The sequence below is a fragment of the Rhodnius prolixus genome, unplaced genomic scaffold (genome assembly GCF_049639745.1).
Source record: "Rhodnius prolixus isolate KJV_2025 unplaced genomic scaffold, Rpr scaffold_8, whole genome shotgun sequence".
Lineage (NCBI taxonomy): Eukaryota > Metazoa > Arthropoda > Insecta > Hemiptera > Reduviidae > Rhodnius > Rhodnius prolixus.
In genome coordinates, this window is record NW_027411593.1 from 1,524,010 (window position 1) to 1,548,282 (window position 24,273).

The 24,273-nt window shown below is 36.4% G+C and overlaps 1 protein-coding gene across 4 annotated transcripts in view; it reads right to left on the reverse strand.

Annotated features, from left to right (window-relative positions):
- Positions 1-24,273, reverse strand: part of LOC141450676 (zwei Ig domain protein zig-8-like) — a 460,103-nt gene that overhangs the window by 175,477 nt on the left and 260,353 nt on the right. The gene's annotated exons all lie outside the window — the stretch shown is intronic.

Below are 24,273 nucleotides of genomic sequence, written 5' to 3' on the forward strand. Positions count from 1 at the left end.
CACAGTTCCGGCTGGAACTTGTAGTAAAAGCTTTGTTTCCTTTAAGAAAAAAGCGGAGAGAACTTTTGGAAGGAAAAGTGTTCTGAGATGGAAATGACCCGGAGCATCCTGATTTACAGCCTTTCTAAATGTCACTCTCTGCTAACTAAATTAAAAAGTTTTTAATTTTTTGTTTTATCATTTTACTCCTTAAACAAACCAAATTTTATCACTTTCATTTCAACTTCCTGTTAATTACTTCCTTTCTATCTATTCCAGCTCCAGCTTTAATTGATAAAGATCTACTGAAGTAGCCTAAGATTTGAAAGCAAAATACGTGGAAGTATGAATTGAATTGAATAAATATTTATTACAATAAATATATACATAAAATAATTACATAAGTGTAAATGTAATGTATCATACATTTTAACCTTCTTAACTAGTGAAGAAAGAGAAAAGTTAGGTGAGGAGGATTGGTAATGCAGGAAAAAAAGGAGAGGAAAAACCTGCAGCTAGTGTAGAGAGTTAGAGTAGGATATGTTTTAGTCTTCTGTGTCTGAATGTTGTAGAAGGATCTGTAGGAGGCTATGTCGCGGCATAGTGAATTAGGATAAACAGTCTAGGATGGAAAGGAGTTTGAGATTCTTTTGTGCCTGTAGGGAGATAGCAGGATCTGTAGGAGGCTATGTCGTGGCAGAGTGGATTAGGATGACAGTCTAGCATGGAAAGGGGTTTGAGATACTTTTGTGCTTGTAGGGAGATAGCAGGATCTGTAGAAGGCTATGTCGCGGCATAGTGGATTGGGATGGCTCTCTAGGATGGAAAGGAGTTCCAGCAGACGATTTTGGATAAAGGAGTGTACCAGGGGGTAATGAGCGCAGTCTCCGTGGAGTGAGTCAATTCTAGTGCATCATGGAGAATCTATTGCGAGTCTCAGAAATTTGTTCTGCGTTGTCCCTGGAGTTTCTTGATGTTACTTACTACAAGTCCAGGCTCCAGGCGAAGCAGGCGTATTAGGTAACATCAACGTAATGACTACTTTGTTGAGGAGGAGTTTGTTGGCCACCAGTCATTTTGGAGTCACTTGGAGAAAAGAGGAAATAATAGTCGTGTAGTCCAGTTTGCCTACGTTTACTTTGTCTCCTGTACGTGGAGTAGTGAAAGTCAGTTTGTTGTCATAAAGTTAGCCCTAAGTACTTAACGTGGGTTAGGACCACGGAATGAGAGTGTTCTTATGTCTGATTTGTCGGTTACGAGAGGGTCTGCGTAAGTGGCGGTATGTTGCATAACTGCAAGAAACGAAATTTTCAGATTTCCTTCCCTCCCCCCAATCCAAGCTTTCAGCAAATTCAGATGTTTATAAAAGACTAAAAAAACAAAAGCTTCTTTCAGAAAATATTATTGGTCAGGGCACATTTAGCCGCCAGTTCCTCGATATAAACAAATAATTTGTGACCAACAAATTTAAATTCTTATAAAATTTACATATTTGATGAGAGCTCAGCTAGAAGTTTGACTGAGCAGAAAAAAGAAAATTGTATTTGTGTTTAGATTTTCTTTTCTTTTCTTTTTTCTTTTTAATGATTTATTTTCCCGATCTATATTTGCAAATAAATAAGACTAAATTTAGAGCTGGAAGTCTCATGTGTGTCGTAAAAAGAGAGAAAAAAAGATAAATTATTCAAACTTGGCAGTTGGCAACAAGGATTTGTTTCAGAGAATTGATATGGAATCAGAATTCAGATTCCTTTACATTTCCGTACTTTTCTTTGATATGTATTTCCTGCTTGGAATGGAATGGAAATGATAAAAGAACACATTATGTATGTACATATGTATGTAAATGGGCAGCGAATGGCGGCGCTGTGGCAAAAAAACTCGCAACTTTTTCTATTCTCTGAATCTGATATATTTTCAAACAGACATGTTCTGCTTGTAGTATATATATATATTTTTTGTAATTTATTTACGTAACTCTATTTCTGTGACGAATTCATTTCTTGAAATCAACGATTTTCACCTTTTTTTTTCTTTCTTTACATCCACGTAAAAGGAAGTACTCGAATCGTGGGTATTTTGTTTTCACCGGAAATATAATATCTTTTGGGGGACCTTTGTGTTGTGGGGTGGGGGGAGGAAGTATGATGTTACGACCAAATTTTGTGTGAGAGTGTGTCCTTCAGTTTGTATGTCCGTCTCAATGTCTTGTTCAGTTTGTATGTCTGTCTCAATGTCTCGTTCAGTTTGTAGGTCCGTCTCAATGTCTCGTTCAGTTTTATTTAAAATCGCAGGAAGTCAGATTTACCCTTAACTGAAACATTTTCCCACCTAAGGGCATACCTCTAAAGTTCCACTGTACTCTAGAGTACATCTACACCATAAATGTATAACTTTTTTTTTCGTAAACATGTAGATGGGTAGGACTTGAACATTTTGCAATGATAATTTTTATGTTTTTTTTTTGTTTTTTTTAAACCGATCTTAAGAAGCAGATGACTCCTCTAAAGTGGGTTACAGTATTTTGTACGGTTCTAATATATATAATATTTATATATAATATTGAGACCTGCGAAGCTAATATGTATTGTGGTACTGGGTTGGATTTTATTTAATGGTTAATAAAAAGAATTTTATGTTTGCTAGTCGCCTCCGTCCACGACACCTAATTGGTAGTTGGGCGTTAAGCCTGCCTGAAAAAATAGGCATTTACTTTACTTTACTTTTATATAATATTTATAAGAATGGAATGTTGAAACAAATTTCTTAACATAAGAATCATCAGTAACAGTGAGTAGGTTCATCGGAAGTGGTATAATCTGGTACCCGTTTCTTGAGTTTCCCATTAGTGTACCAACTAATTGGTAAGGATTTCGATAGTGGTTATTCATTGGAAAAAACCGACTTAGAGGTTCTCTATTTCAGGAAAAACTCTCAGGAAAAACGGAGAGGGGAGTGAATGGCAGCAGTGAACGGTGGGAGGCAATTTGAGTTAGTACTCGGCTGAAACACTCCAGCATCACATTAAACCGTACAGCGAGCGGCCATTTTGAAAATGTAAGTACCTCTGAAGGGGCTTTATTTATTTTATAACTGGTTTTATTGGGGTGAATCCATCAGCGGCTGATTGATGCTGCATCTCTCGCAACTTTATATAATTTACGGCAACAGCCTCCACCAAGCCATTACGCTTGGGCTGAATATAATATTCAGTGTAGTTTGCAGGTATTCAATAAATAATACTTTAAGAAGTACTAGGAGGTGTTTTGGCCGTCTTCCTGTTGGTCAAAATTTTGAATTAAACTTCGAGTGAACACTTTCAAGACTTTGCTGGTGTTCTCGTAACATTTCCGGAAAAACCTAATTCCAAGAACTGCCTAATACTAATTTGTATAGGAAAATGACTACAGTAAAAGTTACAGATGTGTTTGTGTGAAAAGCAAGATGGGAATTTGAAGAATAGCGTAGCAGCCTTCCTCGCGGAAAAACTCAAAAGGTTTGCAGTGAAGAATTTGGAAGTTCCGGTTAAAGAATAATCTTCAAATTTGGAATAAAAGGGTGATAGGGTTGCACAAACTGCGCCGAAATGCCCTTTTGAAGGGAATCTTAGAAGAGCGTCAAGAAAGAGAAAACCTATGGTTATCGAATTATTTTCGGAGTTGAAGACCTCAAGAATGTAGCATCCATTCCAGGAGAATGTTGAACAAGAGGAGACTAAACTTTCTCTTAGACCAGAGAAAATGAGAATAACGGAGACAAGAAGACCATGAAAGGCTCGTCTTGTTTTCTAAATAATGGTGTTAATGATTTTCTTATTTAAGTTGCTAGGACATAAATCTTGAACGTTTCTCCAGCTCATCCATCTGGGTTTCTTGATAGAATTGGGTCAAACTAGGAATTAACCCACAACCATGTACATATTGTGTGAGTGAGTGTGTGTGTGTGATCTAACCCACGCCGGAACAGAAATAATTTAACATTCACTTAAAGTTATGACATCCTGTTTATTCCGCCTCCACGTCCCGCATGCCGTAGCTCCGCCATGTTGTAGTAAACATGGTTATCACATTGATTAATGGTGAACGAAGTGCGCTTCTCCATTTTCCAATCATCGGATTAAAAAGCATGTATGAATATTTTTTTGCCAGTAAAAACGAAATAACATTTTGGAGGTTGATGTAGTTTACAATGTTAAATAAATGAAAATAATAAATCTTTGTGAAAAGCCATCAGACTTTCCGTTATGAAATTTTCTTGTAACTTTGAACTTGGCCGGAAACCTCAAGACTAATTCGGTTAAGTGGCATTTTTACCCGACGGATTTTATTCTAAGTTCGTGCATTTCATCGGAAGGAAATACTTCAAACTGCAACAATACAAAAATGTATTTGTAATGAACGAGCTCCTTTTTTTACGCCATTTTTTCCATCCTAACAATCCATTTATCCTTACAACACATCTTTATCGAACTAAATCCTTACAGAATAAATCCACATCCACTACTATCTGATTATCCCCAAAAGTCAATCCGCCTTCTACATCCTCCAACACTTGAAACAACACTTAACTCTTCTTCGAACCCAAGCTAGGTATTCCTAACTCCCTTTGTATTCTAGGTCTTTTCTTTTCCACATAACAGTTCCCCAGTTCCACATAAAATCACCAAAATGTCAAGTTCCTTGTTTTATTAGAAGATATTCTGGTTATAAATTACTGAAGACTCGTATTTAAAGATTGTTGAAACGTTAAACAGAATAAATAAATAGTTTAATGCATTTTAAACGACGCGGTCAGTGGCCAACAATTTTTTGAAGTTGATTGTAACTTTTTACGATCAAAAGAGTTCTCTAAATTAATATTTCCGGTAAAGAAAAAAAATACTCAATTTCCAAAATGTTGACACCATCACATCACTTCCTGTTGCAGTCAGCGACCTAAAGTAAAATGTAAACATATAATGGAGTTGGTATTCCCAGTAGTACGTATCTTGCAGACCTGGAAATCCAATTTAACGCAGTCTTCTTTGCTACAGTTGACAACACTGGCAACACTGTGTGGAGGCTTTATCCTGTACAGGCTGTGCTCCGTCGCAATCCCTGCTCACAAGGAGAAACTAAGGACGCTGTCAAAAATCCTATAATGTAAACTTACATGCATGGGAGCCTGCTCTACATTAAATTACAACTCAAATTGAGCATCAAGGAATAAATCCCATTAAACTTGAGTTACATATTATATAATATCTATTTATTATTATTCAGTTTGAATTGGATCAGAATTAAACATAGTACAGTTCTGAAAAAGTACTCTACGTTAGTGCAACACGTTTGATGAAAAATCCAAACAGTTTCTGACCATAAATTGCAGTAAAATGCAACAATTCAAGAAAAGCTAGCCTAACCCCTCCCCGAGAACGGCCCTAAGATAAGTATCCCTGGGGAAGTTAGAAATATTTGTTAAGAAGTCTCCCGAAAAACGTATGAGTCATTTTCAAATACAAAATGTTCAGTAAATTGTAGCACCTATTTAACTTAGATTGACTGTATCAAATGTTAATCATTAAATCTTTAAAAATCATTAGATAACAGCCCTATGCAAAGAAACAAACAAAATGGTGGGTAACTATAGGTGAAACATGACCTTCTTTTACCTACTTCCCAAGGAAATACCCATTATTCCCAATTTCCCTGTTTACCCTTACATTATTAGTGTAGAAAACAAGGCAATAAGCAAGAAAAATCTTTTATTTTTCAAGTTTTTATGGAGAAAATTTTTTATTGCATAATTAGATTCTTCATCAAATACCTACGGAGGAAAAATTAGTAAAAAAATTAAAGTTATATTTTTCATAGAAATAATTAACAATAAAGTATTGGCCATTCACAGTGAAGAATGGAAGTGTGAAAAGTAGCTTGAATGATGAGCCAATCAGTGAGGGAGAAGTGTTCAGTTAACCACGCCCTACACTAGGTACGTCACACCACGCCCATACGTACACTAGACACGCCCCTACACAAAGTTATGGCAGCGCTATATTTTTCATTTTACTACTTTCTCTTACTTTTGATAAACGAAAGTATTAGCTAATTTAATTTAAATTAGCAATGTTTTTTATTGCTTCAGAAGATTACGAGAGTACAAATTACTCACAGAAAATAACAAATAACTACTTGTATTAATAATTTATTTTTAAATTACAATTTAATTTAGTCCCTTTAATTGGATACTTGTAAAGAGGTTTTATAACCAAATAATTAGTAAAGTACCAGCTGATTTGTGACCCTTTTGTCCTTTAATCATTCCTTATACTTAACTTTTTAAACTGTAAGTTTTTTTGAAGGGGAGATGTATACATTTTATAAATCATTGGTTAGATCCGTTTTCGAGAAACTAAAAAAAAACGATTTAGTAAAGTGGTCCTTCCGGTAAACCGATATCGACCAAAATCTTATTGTGGCATCTTCTGTGAATACCTAAAGAAAGTACCAAATTTACCTTTGTGTGATTTTTTTTTTTATTTCGGAGGTTAGAAACGCACATAGAACAATTCGTAAGAAAAGTTTTTCGAACTCACGGGACCTCAAAGCGAAGACTTCCGGCGAAAACTCAAAATGGCAGACCAGCTGGATTATAGTACCTACAGGCAGAGGAAGTGAGAAAATGGAAGTTGTTGGCCTTGAGATTGTTTTCAGCCCCTCCCTACACTCCAGTCCGTATCTCTACCCGACTAACTTTTGTTGTGGCTAGGGGCTCCTTTCTTTGAAGAAGATCAAGAAGAAGAAACTTAAATAACTTCCGCCAAATAGAAACTGGTTTTTGTTATTTTGCGGATGAAAATATATGTCTGAAATTAAAAGAAAACAAAATGTAGAAAAAAATTACATCTGAATAGAATGAAGCTGAAAAAATATTTGGGCAAATATTGGATACAGATAGGAACGCAGCATTACTGCCTCTCGCAGATCCAGCAATTAGCATTACAAGCGTTCAATTCACCCCCGCCACCTTCAGCAATGTTAATGGTTGAACGCAGTCGAGGAAGGTTGTGTTTTTGTAGGGGCGCGAACACAGATTAAAACAAGCAGCACAAAAAGGTCGGCACACATAAGTTTGGGGGGGGGTTTATATGCGATATCAACCATTCAACTCCGTCTATTGAGAGTTGCTAACATTTCTACCCTCAGCCGGATGTAACAGTCTGTTTTTTTCCTCTTCATCCTGTCGCACCATTACCACCATCACCTCGAACCACTTCCGCCAGTCTGCTCTCAGCTGCCTAACCACATCTTCCTCCATACCATCCTAGCTATCCCAACTTCGGACCAGTCTACTCACCTCGTTCCAAACGGTCGCTCTTTTACTCTTCTTTCAACATTTCAGATCCACCCATTTTGCCCGCATTGGCCCTGCCGCCAACCATAGCCATTCCAGGTAAACGATGGTGATTACGTTTGGCTTCTTGTACAGATTTTACGGTTCTCTAGGTTGGGTCGCCTTTCCCATACATTTGACCCATATAGGATTCGATCTAGTATGCCGAAATTCTGATATTATTAAGACCACTATCTTAAAGTCAATCGATTTTCGAAGTGTCCCAGGTCCCACATAAGCCACTGCACAGGAAGCATAAGTGCTTTTGCGATCTAGAGGAGCCTAAGGAACCTTGATGTTGAGCGACTCTTCAAGTAGTCCATGTTCTCCATCTTTGTTAGATGCTGCGAATTTCTCCTTGAGAGTTCTTTAGAACGTCATTTTTAAGAATATTGTAAACTGAAAAATCACTTTCATTTTGAAGATTTCTGTTTTTTTTGGGGGGGCCCAAGGGAAATGTGTATTTCCGGGAAAGTTCAATTTTAGAAACTAGAATAGTTCGCTGTAGATCCTGCTAATTGAGATTAAGAGAAAACTCCATTTTCTTGCTCCCTAAAGAAATAAGAGGAAAGAAAAGGATTCCGGCTGGCAATGATCTGTAGCTGTTCACTTCCGTCAGAAAGCTAACAAGATCAGAGTTCCGCCGGTTGTCGGTAATAAAAGTGAACAAGAAATATGGCCGCAGGCGGCACAACTCAGCTCAGTCAGACTGGTGACGTCAAATGGTATATAAAAAAAATTCTGATATTCTTTCAAAATGATAATCAAATATTGAAAACACGACACGTCAGCAGCCATTTTATTTGCACTTTCCTTTTAATCAAGAGGAAATAGAAAAAAAAAGAGCGGGACAACTACAAATAAAAACAGGAAACCGATGGAATTGTTGAGATAAAAGAGTAAAGCCAGTTTTACATTTAAATTGGAGAGTGGACCGTTTGTCTATTAATGGATGTAACTAAGCGAAATGCAAATCAGAGATTTGTATAAAGGGCTGGAATGTGAGACAATTAAAAATAAAATATAAAAAAAAAGAAGATAAATCTAGCAGAATATTCTCTGTCGCTGCACTTTTATGGCAACTATTGCAATTAAAGGACCAATGGTCTTTAAACGTTTAGGTTTTCCTGGGTGCCTGGACTCGAAACCATAGATAGGACTCCCTAGCGCCCCATTCGCACCACTATCTTACAAGGATGGCTGATCTGAGGATGGCTTCCTTGCACTTCAAGGAGAAAGGAGAGGTTTAAGATTGAGGATTACCTTGTGACACCGTCTCCTGATAGCCTATTCATAAAAGGAGTTTCCAAGCAGGAGAACCAAATATCTTGTAAGAGAAAATCTTCAAATGGCAAAGGACCAACTTTACAGACACATCAAGTGTTACCTCCTGCAAAGAGCTCTGATTTCTGGTTGGAAGTTTACCTCCACAGTATTAACGGTGAAGAAGAACAAGTGGTTAATAGCCTATTAAGTTGCGGCTTAGACGAGAAAGTTGTGAAACGGGTTGTAAACCCTCTATGAAATATGCCCAGCCAAAAGTTGCTTCCAATTGTAGCCGGTGTAGAATACACTCTATTGGATTAAGTTGAAGTAAAGTAGGCCGTTATAGGGTTGTTGATTTAATAGAGAGGTCAGCCAAAGCTAACAAGAGGCTGCTTAAATCTCTAGAGGAAACAACATTTTCTCGGAAGTAAAACAGATTATTGCCACCCACAATAATGTGGCATAAAATAGTGACTTTGAAGCACATGATTCAGTACATCTTTAGAGCATTCTAGTGGCTATAGGTGGAGTTTGTGACTAATGTGAGTGTCAATGAATCCCCCATCTACTGGGGTCCGTTTACCCCATCCACAATATCATTAACTTCAATAATTGATTTGCTCACAATAAATTGTTATCTAAGAATCATTTGCAACGATAAACATACTGGCTAATGCAAGTCACTGTATGGCATTATGCCAAAAACATGCCAAACATCAAGCAAAAAAGCCTTGCTCACGTGGTAGGAAAAATATGTTATTAACCCATGGGTTTTTTTTTTTTTATAGAAAACAAGATTAATGGTTGAAAACGAGAATAATTTCTAAGAAATATTTTAGATTGGACTATCGGGGGGGACGCCGCAATAAGAACTTGGTGACCATTGACTCACCGGAACTACGCTTTACTGGGTCGATTTTTCTTTTCTTCATTTTCTTTAAAAAACAGCGCCTATAGTTTTCACTAAACTTCGTGTTTACATAATAATATTCATAAATCTACAATAATTTCATTTTGGAGCCGTTTTTGGAGAGTAGCAGGCTTTCCTCTACGCAATATTTTCTGCGTACTACAAGCCAATCAGGGAGGAGGTGTGAATTAGCGTATGTTCTAAGGAAATCGGTGTTTAAAGAAAATTTGTAAGTTAGAACCAGTTAAAAGCAGATAGAACTAGTTAAAACCAGTTAGAACCAGTTTGAACCAGTATTGATTTAATTTGGCTTCATTTACATTTATTAAACTTGAATTGCTATTTTTTAATACAATAAATCATTAGTTTTAAATACAATAATGTTCAAGACCGAATTATTTTCAATTGTTTTGGAGACGATAGCGTTATTTAACAACATACTGCAGAATTTAAGGATGACGCAGTTAGTTCGCACAAAGAGTAACTACAAGTTTCTTTAGCAGCTCGTGAGTTATGGATTATCGATCCGTAGATGAACACATCCACTTAAGTTCATTATTAATATAAAATAGGAGCATCCGATTACAATTATAGTTGTGGGAAATCAGTCACCACCACAAAATAAAAATCCACGAACGCTTTGAAGGTAGAAAATTGTGGAACAACGTGAGTCGCCGTGGGCGCAAAGGAACTCACAAAGACCGATTGCCATTGTGAAGTTTCTAGTGCCTTCAAAGTGTCTCAATTAGAAGTGTTCACAAGAACGAGGTGAAGGGAGCAGCTTTGTAATCCGTGTTCCACTAATTAAATAAGCCTGAAGAAAAATGATATTAAGTTAATTAAAGACTGTGTCAACTTAATTTGATTTTCCCCGAGTTCATATCTGTTTTCCCAGTGAAAAACATAAATTCCCATTTTACTTATTAGAGAATTTTTATTCTCAGGAAAAACAAGTTTCCTTTATCTTTATACCCTCTCAAATAAAATGGAGATGTACATTTTTTGGAATTATTTTCTTTTACTCAATTATTTTGATAAGCGAAAAATTTCCTTTGCCCAAAGAAGAAAGTCTGATGTCTGCCAAGGAGTTTAGAATTTATAATGTGAGTGTATAGTGTATGAAATGGGTCTACACAATGGGTTCAGTCGGCTCCTTTGTCTACTTCTCTCTTTAGATCTTTAGCCGCAATGTTTATATTTTTAAGCAACCCTAGAGAATCACTTCTTTTTTAATACTAACTATGAACAACATTAAAGGGGATTTTATACTTAAATGGCCGCTTTCTTTCTCCAATTTCTGCTCATTTGATCAGCGATTGATGCGATGATATGCAGACTTGAGTATATGTAAGTTGGATTATTATAAAAAAGAAATTTACTAATCTTCGTGTTAGAACGATTATTATTGTTGAAGTCTTTACGTTCAAAACTGTTGAAGCACATCAATTAGGTTGCGAGATTCAGCAGAGTATTTGCCTAAGCTGTTCCTATAACTTCACCAGAGGACTTGGGTTGTGGTGTGAGTGGTCGCAGGATTGTTAAATGGGCTCAGGCTAACGTTCTTACACCTGAGGAGCAGATAAGATATCGGAAAATGAAGTTCTCAAGCTGTTTTTAGCTTAATTTCAATCGATAAATTTAGTTCAGGCTGAAGATTAGAAAAGTATCTTTTCTCAAATACGATTTAGAGCAGCTCAAATGGCCTATCATTAAGTTCCTCAAAAAGATTTATGCTAAGGCAGCCCGATTGTTGGCCTATATTTGAAATAATTAACATTAGTAAACACATTTACAATTAAAACTTGGAGAGTTCAATTGAAAGAAATTTGAGTGGTTTGTTCATACCGGATTTCCGGCTACGAGGAGGCTGACAGCGCATCTGGGAGAGGTATCCCTAACAGCCTTCTTTATCGGGTATCGGACCACACTGCTCGGATTGAAAGAAAGCTGGAAGAGAAATGGTCTGACTTCCGGCATTTGCGTGGGGAGATTAAAAGCCGTGTTCACAAATAGAGCTTCTCTTGGCAGGACTTGGACACATGGATATTTGGTGAAGCCTGAATCCCCACCAATTTGCCAATCGTGCGGTGCCACATCAAACACCTTTTTATTGGCTAATGCCTCTCTTAGGGCTTCATACAGACTGCCCTAAAATATGGCCGACATTCTTTAAAAAAAAGACCATTTCTTAAGGGAAGAAGTGGTTTGGCCAAAGTATTATACTTAAAGTCACTAACATGGAGGCGCAAATCTGTTTGACCTTGAAGCACTGTGAATATTTTTGAAGTTTGGTTTAAATAAATCTTCCACTAAACTCATCGTTAGCCCTCACGTTCGTCCACACATTATTGGAGGGTTTTAATCAATGAGTGTTTCAGGAAAGGTCTGACCTAAGTGAGTCGAATTCGACGAGGCAGAAGTTCAGGAGAAACGATTTCTCTTTTTTTCCCTGTTTCTCTTCGAGCCTCAGCATTCTCTTTATGAAAAGCTTTCACAAAGTCTTGTCAGAAGATGCAGGATTTACTTATAAGTATTAAAATATTCAATGAAACAAAAATGCTAAATAATTTATTTATAAATGTAGATTCCATTTTTGGATTCTCTTACTCAGAAAAGTAATTTTAGTTATTTTACTTTTTACTTTTATTTATTTATTTTTAATGTATCATTTTTAGATACATTTTTTTTTTTTTTTGAAGTAACAGAACAGAAACAAACCAATTTCAGTTTCGCTAAGAAATACACGAGATATCTATAATAATATTACTTTATTTAATAATACAGAAAAAGTATATTCATGAAACATCAAACAAGTAATGTACAGCGTGGAACTAGACCGTATATATCGTATACGAGTATAATATAGATGGAGGAAAAATAATAAAATGGAAACAAATATGGCTTCCGGACCAATGGTTTTGACCAAATCGTTATTGTAGCATCTTCTAGTGGTACCTGAGCGAAGAATCAAATGGCCAGTTTCCGCGATTTTTTTTGTTTTCGATTTACAATCGATACTTCTAGTATTAACTTTTAAAAAACACACACACACACATCACTCGTAAGTAAAAACCAAATTTCCGTTCTTTTGTATCGACAACTTCCAAGGGAAGTTTAATTAAATCGCGTCTTTTTCTGCGACTGAAATTACGCGATGATAGTATCTCAGACCACTAGAATTCAGCGGACTTTCCAGCGAGTTAGTTATAACGTCTAGCTTCCCTTTATAGTACCATTTTAATTAAGTGAATAGTTTGCATTTGCGGGAATCAGGAAGTGGGAAATGAAACGTTCTATTTGACCGGACGTTCCTACAGTGGCATGCCGGAATACAAAAACACTGCGGGGGATAAGCGATAAACTTGACAAACACAGATGAATATCGGATATCCTATTCAACCATATATAAATCTGTGGTAGTTTTAATTAGTGAATTCTAATAAACAGTAATTTGACATCAAATACTAGCAGAGGCAATAAATATGGCATAACTACTTCTCTTGAGACCTGAACAATGACATAAGCAACTCAAACACTTGCTCATGTAACAAGTTAATTCGTAATTTTCTCACTCTAAATTAATTAGTTATTTTTTTTTTTAACAACACTCTTTTCAAAGAATTATTTTCCATTGAAAAGAAGTAATTTATTTTTAGAAATTTGGTTCCAAAATCTGATTCAATTGGTAATGAATTACATTAATGAGGAACCAAACGTATACATGTAAAAGTACCATCAGAGGGTGCTGACGAGAACTCTACACAACCTGAATGTTAGGTTACAGTCTAGGAAGGTTTAGCATTACTTTGGAGTGTTTACATTTACATAGTTCGTTAGAGTGTTTTAATAGTGTTCAGTGATGGTGATAAATAGTAATTTAATTATTCTTTACAGGTATTATATTGTTTTAATTATTTATGTATCATATTATATTTCTTTGTAATGTTTTGTATTAATTTATTGTATAAAATTGTATTCTTTACTGAATAATAAAATCTGTTTCAAAAACCGTCTTACATACAATAAAGCGGAACACTTACAATCTGATGACGACTCACACTGACACATACACTTTCAAAACTACCTAAAATTACCTAAAACTTCGAAATGAATCATTCCCGCCAAACTCCTAATTTAGAATCATATTTGACATCTCACCTAATATAGTCTGTAAATATGCAACATATAACTGGAATAACAATCTAGCGTTCGTCCGTCCGCTGCAATAGAACTGATAAAAAAGAATTTTTTCATAGATAAACGATTGGAAGAAAAGTGATAGACCTAATAGATAGGAGCCTATTTCGTGAAAATTGGAACAGAGTGGGAAATTCATCTGGTAAAGTGCTACTACCGGTTCTAGAGTTTTCCCTTGAACTGGTTAATTTAACAATGGAAGTTAATGCTTCTTAAAAATTTATAAGTGCCAGTAAAGTACATAAATACTTGAATGGTACGTTAGAGACAGTCTTAATGGAATATTTCTGAGAAAATGGTCCCAACAAAAGTTGTACATCCTAGATGTAGCAATGACTTTAATAAATTAAAGATGACGTAGAATACATTTTAGTCAAAACTTTGAAAAACTATTTTTAAAAAAACCGGTGTAATTCCGGAAAAAGTGTTTTTCACTATTAACTTCCGTGGCTCGTGGAACACCCAAAGTTTGAGGAAGCTGTAATTTTTGGTTCTTGAGTTAGAGACCTCTACAGACCACTTTGCGGACTCGGACAGACTTATAACTGTCATTTCCGGTGAAAAACTACTCAAAATTGTGAATTTCCTGTTAAAGAGAAATGGTTTTCTCTGAGTCTCAATTCTCTCAGTTGAAATTCTCACATTCAAAATGGCCATTTTGGCAACACGTTGAATGCTTAGCACTACTATGTAGGTGCTCAAACTGTACAATTGGGTATCAGAGGAGAGTCAAATGTAAGGTTTCCCTCACCCGCTTCTAAAAACAATAGTTTCCATTGGGAGTCAATGTAATCCTATCGCATATTACGATAATCAATATGACACCTATTTTGACTAAAACCTCTTAGTCAAGTCGCCAGTCTCCTGAACTCTGAACAAGAATGCAATACTTCTTTTAACTGGAGGTAAGAGAAAGCAAATAAAAACAGTTTATGGGGTCTAAACTCATCGTTGGGGTAAGTGACAAACTCCTACAGAACGAGCTAAACTCTGGAGTGAGCTCGCAGATCCTGAGTACTGCGTAAATAAAAATAGGATAAGATCTGAGGTTTTCTCTCAGTATGTGTAAAAACAAGATCGCTGGACATTGCCGATTCCGAATTCTGATTCCAGAATGTAAGTCAGTTGTTCCAGGGTTATCTGAGTAGTTATTTGTTGTTGGAGGAGGATGTTCAGTCTCTAGGACCTTCTCAGGTAAGCGAGCTGATGTCGCCGGCACCACTGCAGCCCAACAGAACAATGGAGGTCGCGGCCACTTCGAAACAAGTACAATACTTAAACAAGAATGGACGAAAATGAAGGGAAATCCTGTTAAATTAAAAAAGAAAATTAAGGAAAACTGTAACTTTTCCACTTCTCCCCCTCGCTTTCACTCCCCCAAGTGCTAGTTGATAATGGGGGCGCTATTTTAATCTAATTTATTAGACAAAGTTTAAGATTCTTAGCCCCAAGTTGGGAAACACGAGTCATCCCATCAGTGCAGACCCCCTTCACACTAATGCTTGAATCAATAAGTAATTAATACAAAACCATTGAAAAACCTGTGTGCGGGTGAAAAGTTCCACTCGCCTAACTTGAATTTCCCAAAGAAGGCTTAAGGTTACGTCATTAATGTAAAGTTGCTACTATAAAGTTTAAACTTGGTTAAATGCATTCGTCCACAGAAAAAGTGCATTAATCAAAAAAAGCGTTAGAAAATGGATGAATTGAGGTATTCAAAAATAATTAACAGAATTTTAATTTCCTCAATAAATCAAAATCAAATTTAATTTGACCAAAGTTGATGGCGTTCATAAAACTTGCGTTTATTTTTTATTGAAAAATTGTCTGCTATTTATCTATTTTAAATCTAAAAGAAAAACTTCTAGATCACTTAATTCTGGAAAGTTAAAAAAAAAAAGAAAAGCAGTTTATTAAGTAAAAACTTGGCCAAGCTCTTCAATAAAGAGTTTTCTACTTAAAGATTTTTTTTTTTTCCCCTCTACGAGGGAAAAACCTACAAACTTTACAAAAAGGAAAAGCTATAAATTTTAAACAAAAACTGTTCTAAAAACTTAACTGTGGGAGGAGGTGTCTAAATTTATATGAGTAGGTAATTTTCTTTTTATATATAAGTGACTAGGGCGCCACGGTAGCCGAGAGGTTAAAGGCGAGACCTGCGAAGCTAATATGTATTGTTGGTTAGTGGGTTCGATTCCCGGTGTCTTGGCCTTGGATTTTATTTAATGGTTAATATGAGAAATTTACAGTAAAGTATGTTTGCTAGTCGCCTCCGTCCACGACACCTAATTGGTAGTTGGACGTTAAGCCCCGCCTGAAAATATATGTGTCTACCGAACTATTTCTATTGTATTTTGGATGTGTTTACAGGGATAAAGGAGGGAGAATTGCAACCGAATGTTGCAACAATAGGAATTTATTTTGCAAGAATTTTGGGCATCAGGAATTTTAAAAAAACAGAAACTATTTCGTTACAAACTGATAAGAAACAAACGTTTTTTTATGATTACCTGACAGAGAAGTCCTGGTATTGCTGAACATTCAGTAAATACAAGCTGAATGGGCGTGCTTGCTGCGGTATGCATTGTAATTAGTAGTATTCCGTGGTAAGCGGAGAGGATAAGCTGGCAACGAACGGTAGCTATGCTAGCTGATAAGCATTGCCACTGTTACAATAAGCTGAAATTATTGCTGAAATATTCACTGCGTAGAATAATTGTCAAACATCCATTTTCTAGGCAACATCATCGTGATCTGGGCTTTTTTATCTTTTGGAAAACATTTGTTAGGTTTCTCTAGTTGGAAATAGAATTTTCCAAAAACCGGTTCTTAGCGAGCACCTTGAACGCAAGTGGAAAATTTCAAGTTAGCCGGCCTTATGGTTACGTAGATGAGTGGATTAATGTATTTGTGGATATTATAATTATTTATCATAGCCAATGAATAAACTCTGAACATACAATTTCCCAACTATTAAAAACCTGGGTCCGGTTAAGGAAACCCAGCAGCAGGAGAGAAAACTGTTGGGTCCACAGTAAGCGGAAAATTAATTTCCTTATATTAGGATTACCCCTCGTTGATGTAAAAAAAACTACCTCGCAAATGGCTTGCAAACCTGGAAGTCATGAGACGGGGGTAGAGGAAAAACTGCTATTGAGGAGGATAGGATCTTGTTGGATTAACAGCCGGAAAGGAAATCAGTAAAAAGTAGGAAATCCGAGTCACCTAATTAGGCATATGAGGTCATTAACAATTTTTAATAACATTCCCACCTCAATGACTATATCTCCTTGTTAAATTCTCACATTACCCAGGAATAAGTAATTACAACTCACTTACGTTATTAAAAAGTTTCCCTCTTTCCTCTATTTGGGAAAATTAATAGTAATAATTAGCCAGGAAATAGTGTTCAATTAATTAAAACTTACTAAATTAGGGAGCCATGAAGTTCTGACGCAATTACTGTGGGTGTGTGTGTTTGTGAATAAATATTTATTCTCATCCTCATTTGTAAGAAACCTCTGGTTTGTGGGTACTCCGACTTCTCATTATTATCTGACAACAGTGACTAAAAAGTCACTTCAGAGATCAGTCAGAATTTTGGGGTAGAGTCCTAGCTGATCGTGAGGATATCTGGGGGATTGGCATGGGTGGAAAGGATGGAGTGGAATTTCCTACCTCTAGAGGAAACCAGATCGGCATGGAAAGGGATATTGGGGCTATTATGGTGGGTGAGATTGGAGACATAACAGGGAGGGTCTGTATTCCAGCGGAGGAGACCCAGGATTGGAAATCCAGGATGTGGCAGAAACTTGAACGTCTTAGTACAGCTCTGTAAGTCCAGATAGAACGTAGTTATTCAGTATTTTGGTTTTGTAGTGTTAGTGTGGAATGTTTCCCAGGTAGTGCAGTTAGCAGCGTCTTGTCTTGTGAGTCTGATGAGGGGGATTCTTACTCAACGTGAAAGATTTTAAAACAGAGGCTGCATTGCAAGTTATGCGAGCGGTTTATTGCATAGTTGCAGTGTTTAAACACAAAGATACTTCTGATGGTACAAATAATGTTGAAGGACAAAAAGTGGTTGCATTCAATTTGCTGTTAACGGTTTTTATTTTTCCAGAAACTTTTCTCCAGCGCAAGAACGTTAAGAATCGATATCCCTTTGGGGAACTCTGAGGAGGTGATAAGACTGATGGCACTACCTGTTAAGTATAACTAATCAGAAATCTACACAATGTAACTGCAATCCCTACCATCTATATTTACGTGATGTCAAAGTAGGTCGAGCAAGTTGAACCAGGGTGTGAAAACACGACCAACCTAAACTAACTTGGATACGTGCAAGAGAATAGTGAGAAGGATGCAAGGAGAGCTAGCAGCGGTAATCTCAGTTCATTGTAAAGGTGAAACACCCCTGTACAGGAGGAACTAACTGGAGGTGATCATCTGGAGAAGAAAGCAGCATAGCCGCGTCTCGTGCTGGAGATTTCCAGCAGATAATGCAAGCCACATTCTTCTGATATAAATGAGGGTGATACATCTTATAAACTGAAGGAGATTTTTCCAGCAAAGTATAACATGCTACTTTTCACCCTCTTGTCGCAATGGCGCTATCTATCTGCAAGCGCCTCGCTCCTGTTGTAAGAGATAGGAACTCGTCTTTATACACCTTTATCAACTTATGCAAACACACACAAATCTGGAATGAGGAACTGTCCCAGAACGATCTCTATCATTCGACACATATAATTTTCTAAAAACATCAAAACGTGCATTTCCGGTGAATTAGTCAAATACAAAATACTTCCTCTTAAAAGGAAGTAGAAGTAATAGATCTGACGCTGCCAGCTACCAGCGATTGTTCTTGATCTTAAGAGAAATCGCTCGTGAGATTTAAGCGATTTTCGGCAAACTCGGAATCTTTGCAACATATTAATTCTCATCAGAATTATTTAACTCTCTTAATTAAGTAATTAATATTATTTTGAAATAAAATAGCTAAACAGGTATTCAAGAAAATCGCGGAAAACTAGAAAACTCTTCCGCTGGAATTTGCCCTACTGGTCAAGTCATTTTCTCCAAGCATTGAATTTAAGGACCTCATTCTCATTAATATTATTCAACTGGTGGAACCATAAATTACACTAACGAGGCAATTTAATGGGAATTCTACCAATTAAGTGTATGTACACAAATCAAATTTACCGGAAAAAATGGTGCCAAGGTCAAAGAAAATCGTTTGAGCACTTTTCGGGGTCAAACAAAAAAACCATAAACTCACTTGGATTCACGTTAAGAGCCTCGAATTTGCGTAATGGTTCGAACTACAATGAGAGAGAGGTCTTTATAAAATACCACAGTTTTTTTTACACAGGAAACCCTCAAACACTAAATTTCCGTGGAAAACTGGACACGATCGTATAACTTCCTCTTTCTAAGACCAAGAAAAGTGAAACAGGAAGTAACAGTAAACACATGAAATGGCCTAAAGAAGAGAAAGATTATGTGCTTTGCCTTTGGCCTAAAGGTGCAAAAGGTTAATATTTTTCACGCAAGTTATCGACAATGTAAAAGGTCACCAATCAAATTATTAAATCAATTTGTCACGATTTCTCTCTTCCTTCCGGGTTTTTGCCGATCAACAGTAAATTATAAAGTATTTTACTAAATCGATCATTACTCTCTTTTAGATCTAGTAAGAGGAACTCTTGTGATTATAAAAGGGTATTGTATTATTGATTTTAGATGATACGAAAGGTATCATCGAGTTAGGAACAATAACACTTAGATTAATGTCAATGAAACAATGAAGCTAAGGCACTAAATACAATTAATAGGCTATGATACTGATTTATTTAGATACAATGAATATGATTTACGTAGACAGCAAATCTGAAGATGTGGCCGCAGAAAACTTACGCGCATATCATTACCAAACTATTTCCAAGCTTACAACCTTTCTGTACTCATCGTATTCATGCTGATTTACAGGGAAATTCGATAAAGGGGGGGGGGGGTTGCATAAGCGTCCTCTCTCAGGTCCTAACACTTATGAGGGGTAAATGTTTAAAAGTCAGGGTTTACAGGAAATCCCTCAGCTGGATGTAGCATTTTATCGAATGGATTTTTTCACGTGTTTTACAAATTTTCTCTTATTTCCGTGTGAACATTACGTATTTATTCAACTATATTTATTAATGGAAATATTTTCTGGCGGAATTGGTTTGAGGGTACTTCTTGGTGGAGGGGGTAGAAAGGTGAGGCTTTCTTCAAAAAGTTTCTGTCACTGCCAAGTACAGCTTTACACAAACTTTTAATATTCTTGGTAAGAATTAAATATAAGAAATCGGGGAGAATGAGAGAGACTCAAGGATGAGAATTTATTAAGAGCAATACAGACTGACAAATGTGCAAATATCTGTACTAAATTGCGTTATTAAAGAAAAAAAAAAAAACACATTTTAATCTTGAAGGCACAGGAATCACAATTAAAGAAAAAAGACTTTTAACGTCTATTTCAAGAGAAAAGTATAGCATTGATGTGCATGTATGGCGGCAGTTCGCAACAAGCCAGCATGAATATGGATGGTGCTTCCAATATGCCGACATAGACATGATAGTGCCGCCTCTACCCGGGGACTACCTGAGTCTGCTGTCTATCCAACTGATTTAGAAAACATGAAATGTAACCAAAATTGTTTAATATTTATTAACTCATTGCATAGATGAAAATGTCACTCGTTATTTGAAAAAAAGGAATATGAATGCACATAAAAAGGAATACATTCTACAAACGATTGAATAACTTGAATCATATTAATATTTATTATTTTTTATTATTGTTGAATGCAAAATGGCGCATCCTGAATATTGACCAACGAACTACTTCACAAAAATTTATGCTATAAAAGTTTGTTAGTCACAGTGTAAGGTTCTCCAGCTGGACTTAATTGAGCATGCGTCGGCACTCACTGGTTCTCTCCTTGGAATAAAAAGTCTGGAACACGAACACGAACACGACTGTAACTGCAATTATCATCCAACTACGCATTTAGAAACATATTTTATTGTTACTTACATTGCACAGTTTGTGAAATGTACACTGAATTGGAAACCTTTGAGTGGTGCACTTTCCCGCCCTATTCCCCCCCCCCCAGAAATGCACAAAAATGAATTTTCCTCAGGAAAAACAAATGATTGAAATAAAATTAATTGATCTACTTTTACGTAATCTATAGCGGAAATAGTCGAAGCCAGTCCTAAGAACTCTAAAAACCGTAAAACAAAAGTCGATTCAGTAAAGTGTTGAGAAATCCTTCAAACTAGGAATTTCAAACTTGAAATTTTAAAGGATCCCTGCCAATCCTACATTTCACAGGTCACTCCTTAATATTGCCGAAGTTTCGGGATAACTACGATGCCTTGCTTCCTTTCTGCAGTGTACATGACTATATTTGAAGGCAACACTATTTTGTTTAGTACCGATTCTAAATGTAATAAATAAACTTTGAATACCTTCAAGGGTATTCTGCCTGTTCGCCCCCCCCCCGCTTAAAGATCTAAATTTGTAGCAGTGCGCGCCAGTTGGCAGAACTGGAAAAGTTAGAGGAGGGGGCATCCAGCTCGTCCTGAGTGCGTCTTGGCTCGGTGGGTTATGTTGTTGTCAGCCATTAATGTGGTAAAGCGTCTGTTGTGAAAGTACATTGTGTTGGACTTAAATTTAAAACTTGGTTTTTGTTTGTATTTGTGTATTTAAGCTTTAAAATTAGAAAAATATTTTGTCTGTTTTAGTCTGGGTATTCTGAGTGTTGGTGGCGTCCACCACCCCTTTTGCACTTAAATTTAAATTTTATTAGTATCAAGAAGTTGCAGCGTTGCAAGCCTCTTTCGCCAAGTCCCAACCAACTTTGTTCTCCGTACTGGATTTTGTCAAAGAAAACTCATCATCTGACGAGCATCTGGACAATGTCAGTTTCGAAATTTTCTGAGTTTTTAATTTTAGCGTTTTAAACACGCAACACCTACCGCTTACAACAAGGATTGCTCCTTAATTTAGTCCATACTCTTGTATGGAGTTCAGGTGCAATACCCATTTGAACAAATTGCGTCTATACTACTTTCTCTTGCAGTATAAGGGTAAATCAGATTTAAGAAATAAGAAGAAAGAAGCAGAAAGCGGTTTGTAAGTGTTCCAGTGAAATGGCGAGAAGTCCACGGCCTACTTGACCTACTTAGCATAAACACTTTATCTTCCCTTCCTTTATTTGCACAGCCTCCTACGTTTTCCTCCATAGTTTAATATTAAATAGGTAAGCATTATTTAATAACTTTCTCCACCCTCACCACCCGCGGTTAGAGGGTAATCTGGCAGATTATTGACTTGGAGTTTACACCAGAATATATGTTTTGTGGTCCCTTGAGTGTCGTAATGTCTGTTTTTTTTAATCAAAGATAACCCAATTAAAAAATGAGAAAAAATCACACGACTTTATCTTAACTACAACTTTCAGAGTACTATTTCTAAAGCCTTGCATCGAATTGGAAAGGCACTCCTTGCCCAAACGCCAGAACTGCCAAGAAAAATGTTGCAAATTAATGTTAAAGTTCAACCAGAATGTAATGAAAGTAGTATTTAGGAGAATCATTTTCAAGAATCTTTATTAACGATCTTTCAGGACCATCACTTTGTAACTTAACAGCAGATTCCTCAGCTCACGTTTGATCTTTAAACTTTTAGATTTGTTTTTATCAAAGGGTTTAAAGAAGGTAATAAGAAGCTTCCAGTGCTTTTCCTGATATTCTTAAGCTGGAAAGAAGATGTGAAACAGCATTATCAATTTAAAGAGAAATCTAAATAACCATCCACCCTCACCTAGAAGGGTCCTAATTCAAATTATCACGAGAAAATGTTTCAAATAACTGTAGTTCTCGAAGAGTGTTATCACCAAAACCAGTTTGAGGAAATGCTGGAATTAGTTTGGAGAAAGACAGAGCGGATTTCTTCTAAATTGGTAAGAATTAGATATAACTCAAACGTTCGCTGAGGAAAAAAGTTTGAACTTTTAGAATAGTCGTGTGAGTATGCAATGCCAGATTTTTCCTTAAAAATTATTGTATTACTAACCACTTATTTCCACAAGGAAAAAGCATATAGAAATTCAGGACTAAAAGTGAGCCTGTTAAGGCAAATTAAAAAAGAAAGCGATGAAAATTATGTTAATTGAAAAGCTTTCCCGAGGATTTTCCCTTAATCATTTGCAGCTTCCTCATCTCATCAGGAAGAACTGTAAGAAAAGCGCTTTTAATAAAATGACCCAAATTCCAGGCCGCCTGGAAAGAAAACTTGCTGTTTTCAGGAGGACACTTTTTTTTGGAACACACTGCTACCTTGCCACTCAAGTTGATAACTTTAATTTAATTGATTCTTCTGGACAGAGTGGTCTCCTAAGACAAATCCTACATGGTGGGTGATGTTGAAAATTTAAAAAAATAAATAAAAAATCCGAATTAAAATAAAGTTTTCTCCAGTTGTAAAGTCCATTTTATTAATTAATTATGTGATTAAAGTTGCTAATTACAATAATTAGTTAAAGCCCTAATTTTGTCTCCATCTGTTAAAACCTTAAGCACTGATTTCCACCGAGATAAGACCTGTCAGAATTAAGATATCGTTGACCTATTTTGTACCCTTCCCAGCTCAAAAAGTTAATAAAATAAAGAAAAGATATCAGGTTTACTGGCTGATTATGGGATATTTTTTGTATTTTTAGAAATCTTACCATCTGGGACGAGAGATTAAGGCAAGCAGGAGATCTTTCTTTGCATCAGCAATTGGTGTGCTTCATTAATGAACAAATCTGTGGCTCGGTTCTAGCCGATCTTCTGTTGGCCCAGGTTTTGGGTGACTTCTTTTTTTCCCTGTTTTCATCCTCCATGAAATCGGCTAAGAAAAGATAGAAAATTACAAGATATAAAGTTTTTGAGCTCACTGCCATTTTGAAGTTTTGAGTGATTTTTTTTGGTACATACACACATTAACCACTTTCCAGGACTTCACGGTAGCCGAGCGGGTTAAGAGGCGTGAGACCTGCAAAGCGAATATGCATTGTGGTACTGGGTTCGATTCCCCGGTCTCTTGGCCTTGGATTTTATTTAATGGTTAAATGAGAAATAGTAAAGTACGTTTATTAGTTGCCTCCGTCCACGACACCTAATTGGTAGTTGGACGTTAAGCCCCGCCTGAAAAAATAGGCGATCACTTTACTTTATTTTCCAGGACTTGAGGAAGCTCTAAACGGTGAAAACTTGAGATCAAAAAATTTTGTACGATCTCAATACTTCCTGTCACCTGGTAAGAGAGAACGTAATAACCAAATGTACGGAAAATAATCTCGTTTGGTCAATTTTCCGAACAACTTTTCTTGACCTCAAACATGTTCTTCTGGTGGAAACACAATTTAGAAAATTTGGGTCTTTCTAAAACAGCAAAGAGGATGATGATCTTTCTCTAGCAGCCAAACAAAGTGCACCGAATACACTGCAAACTGGGT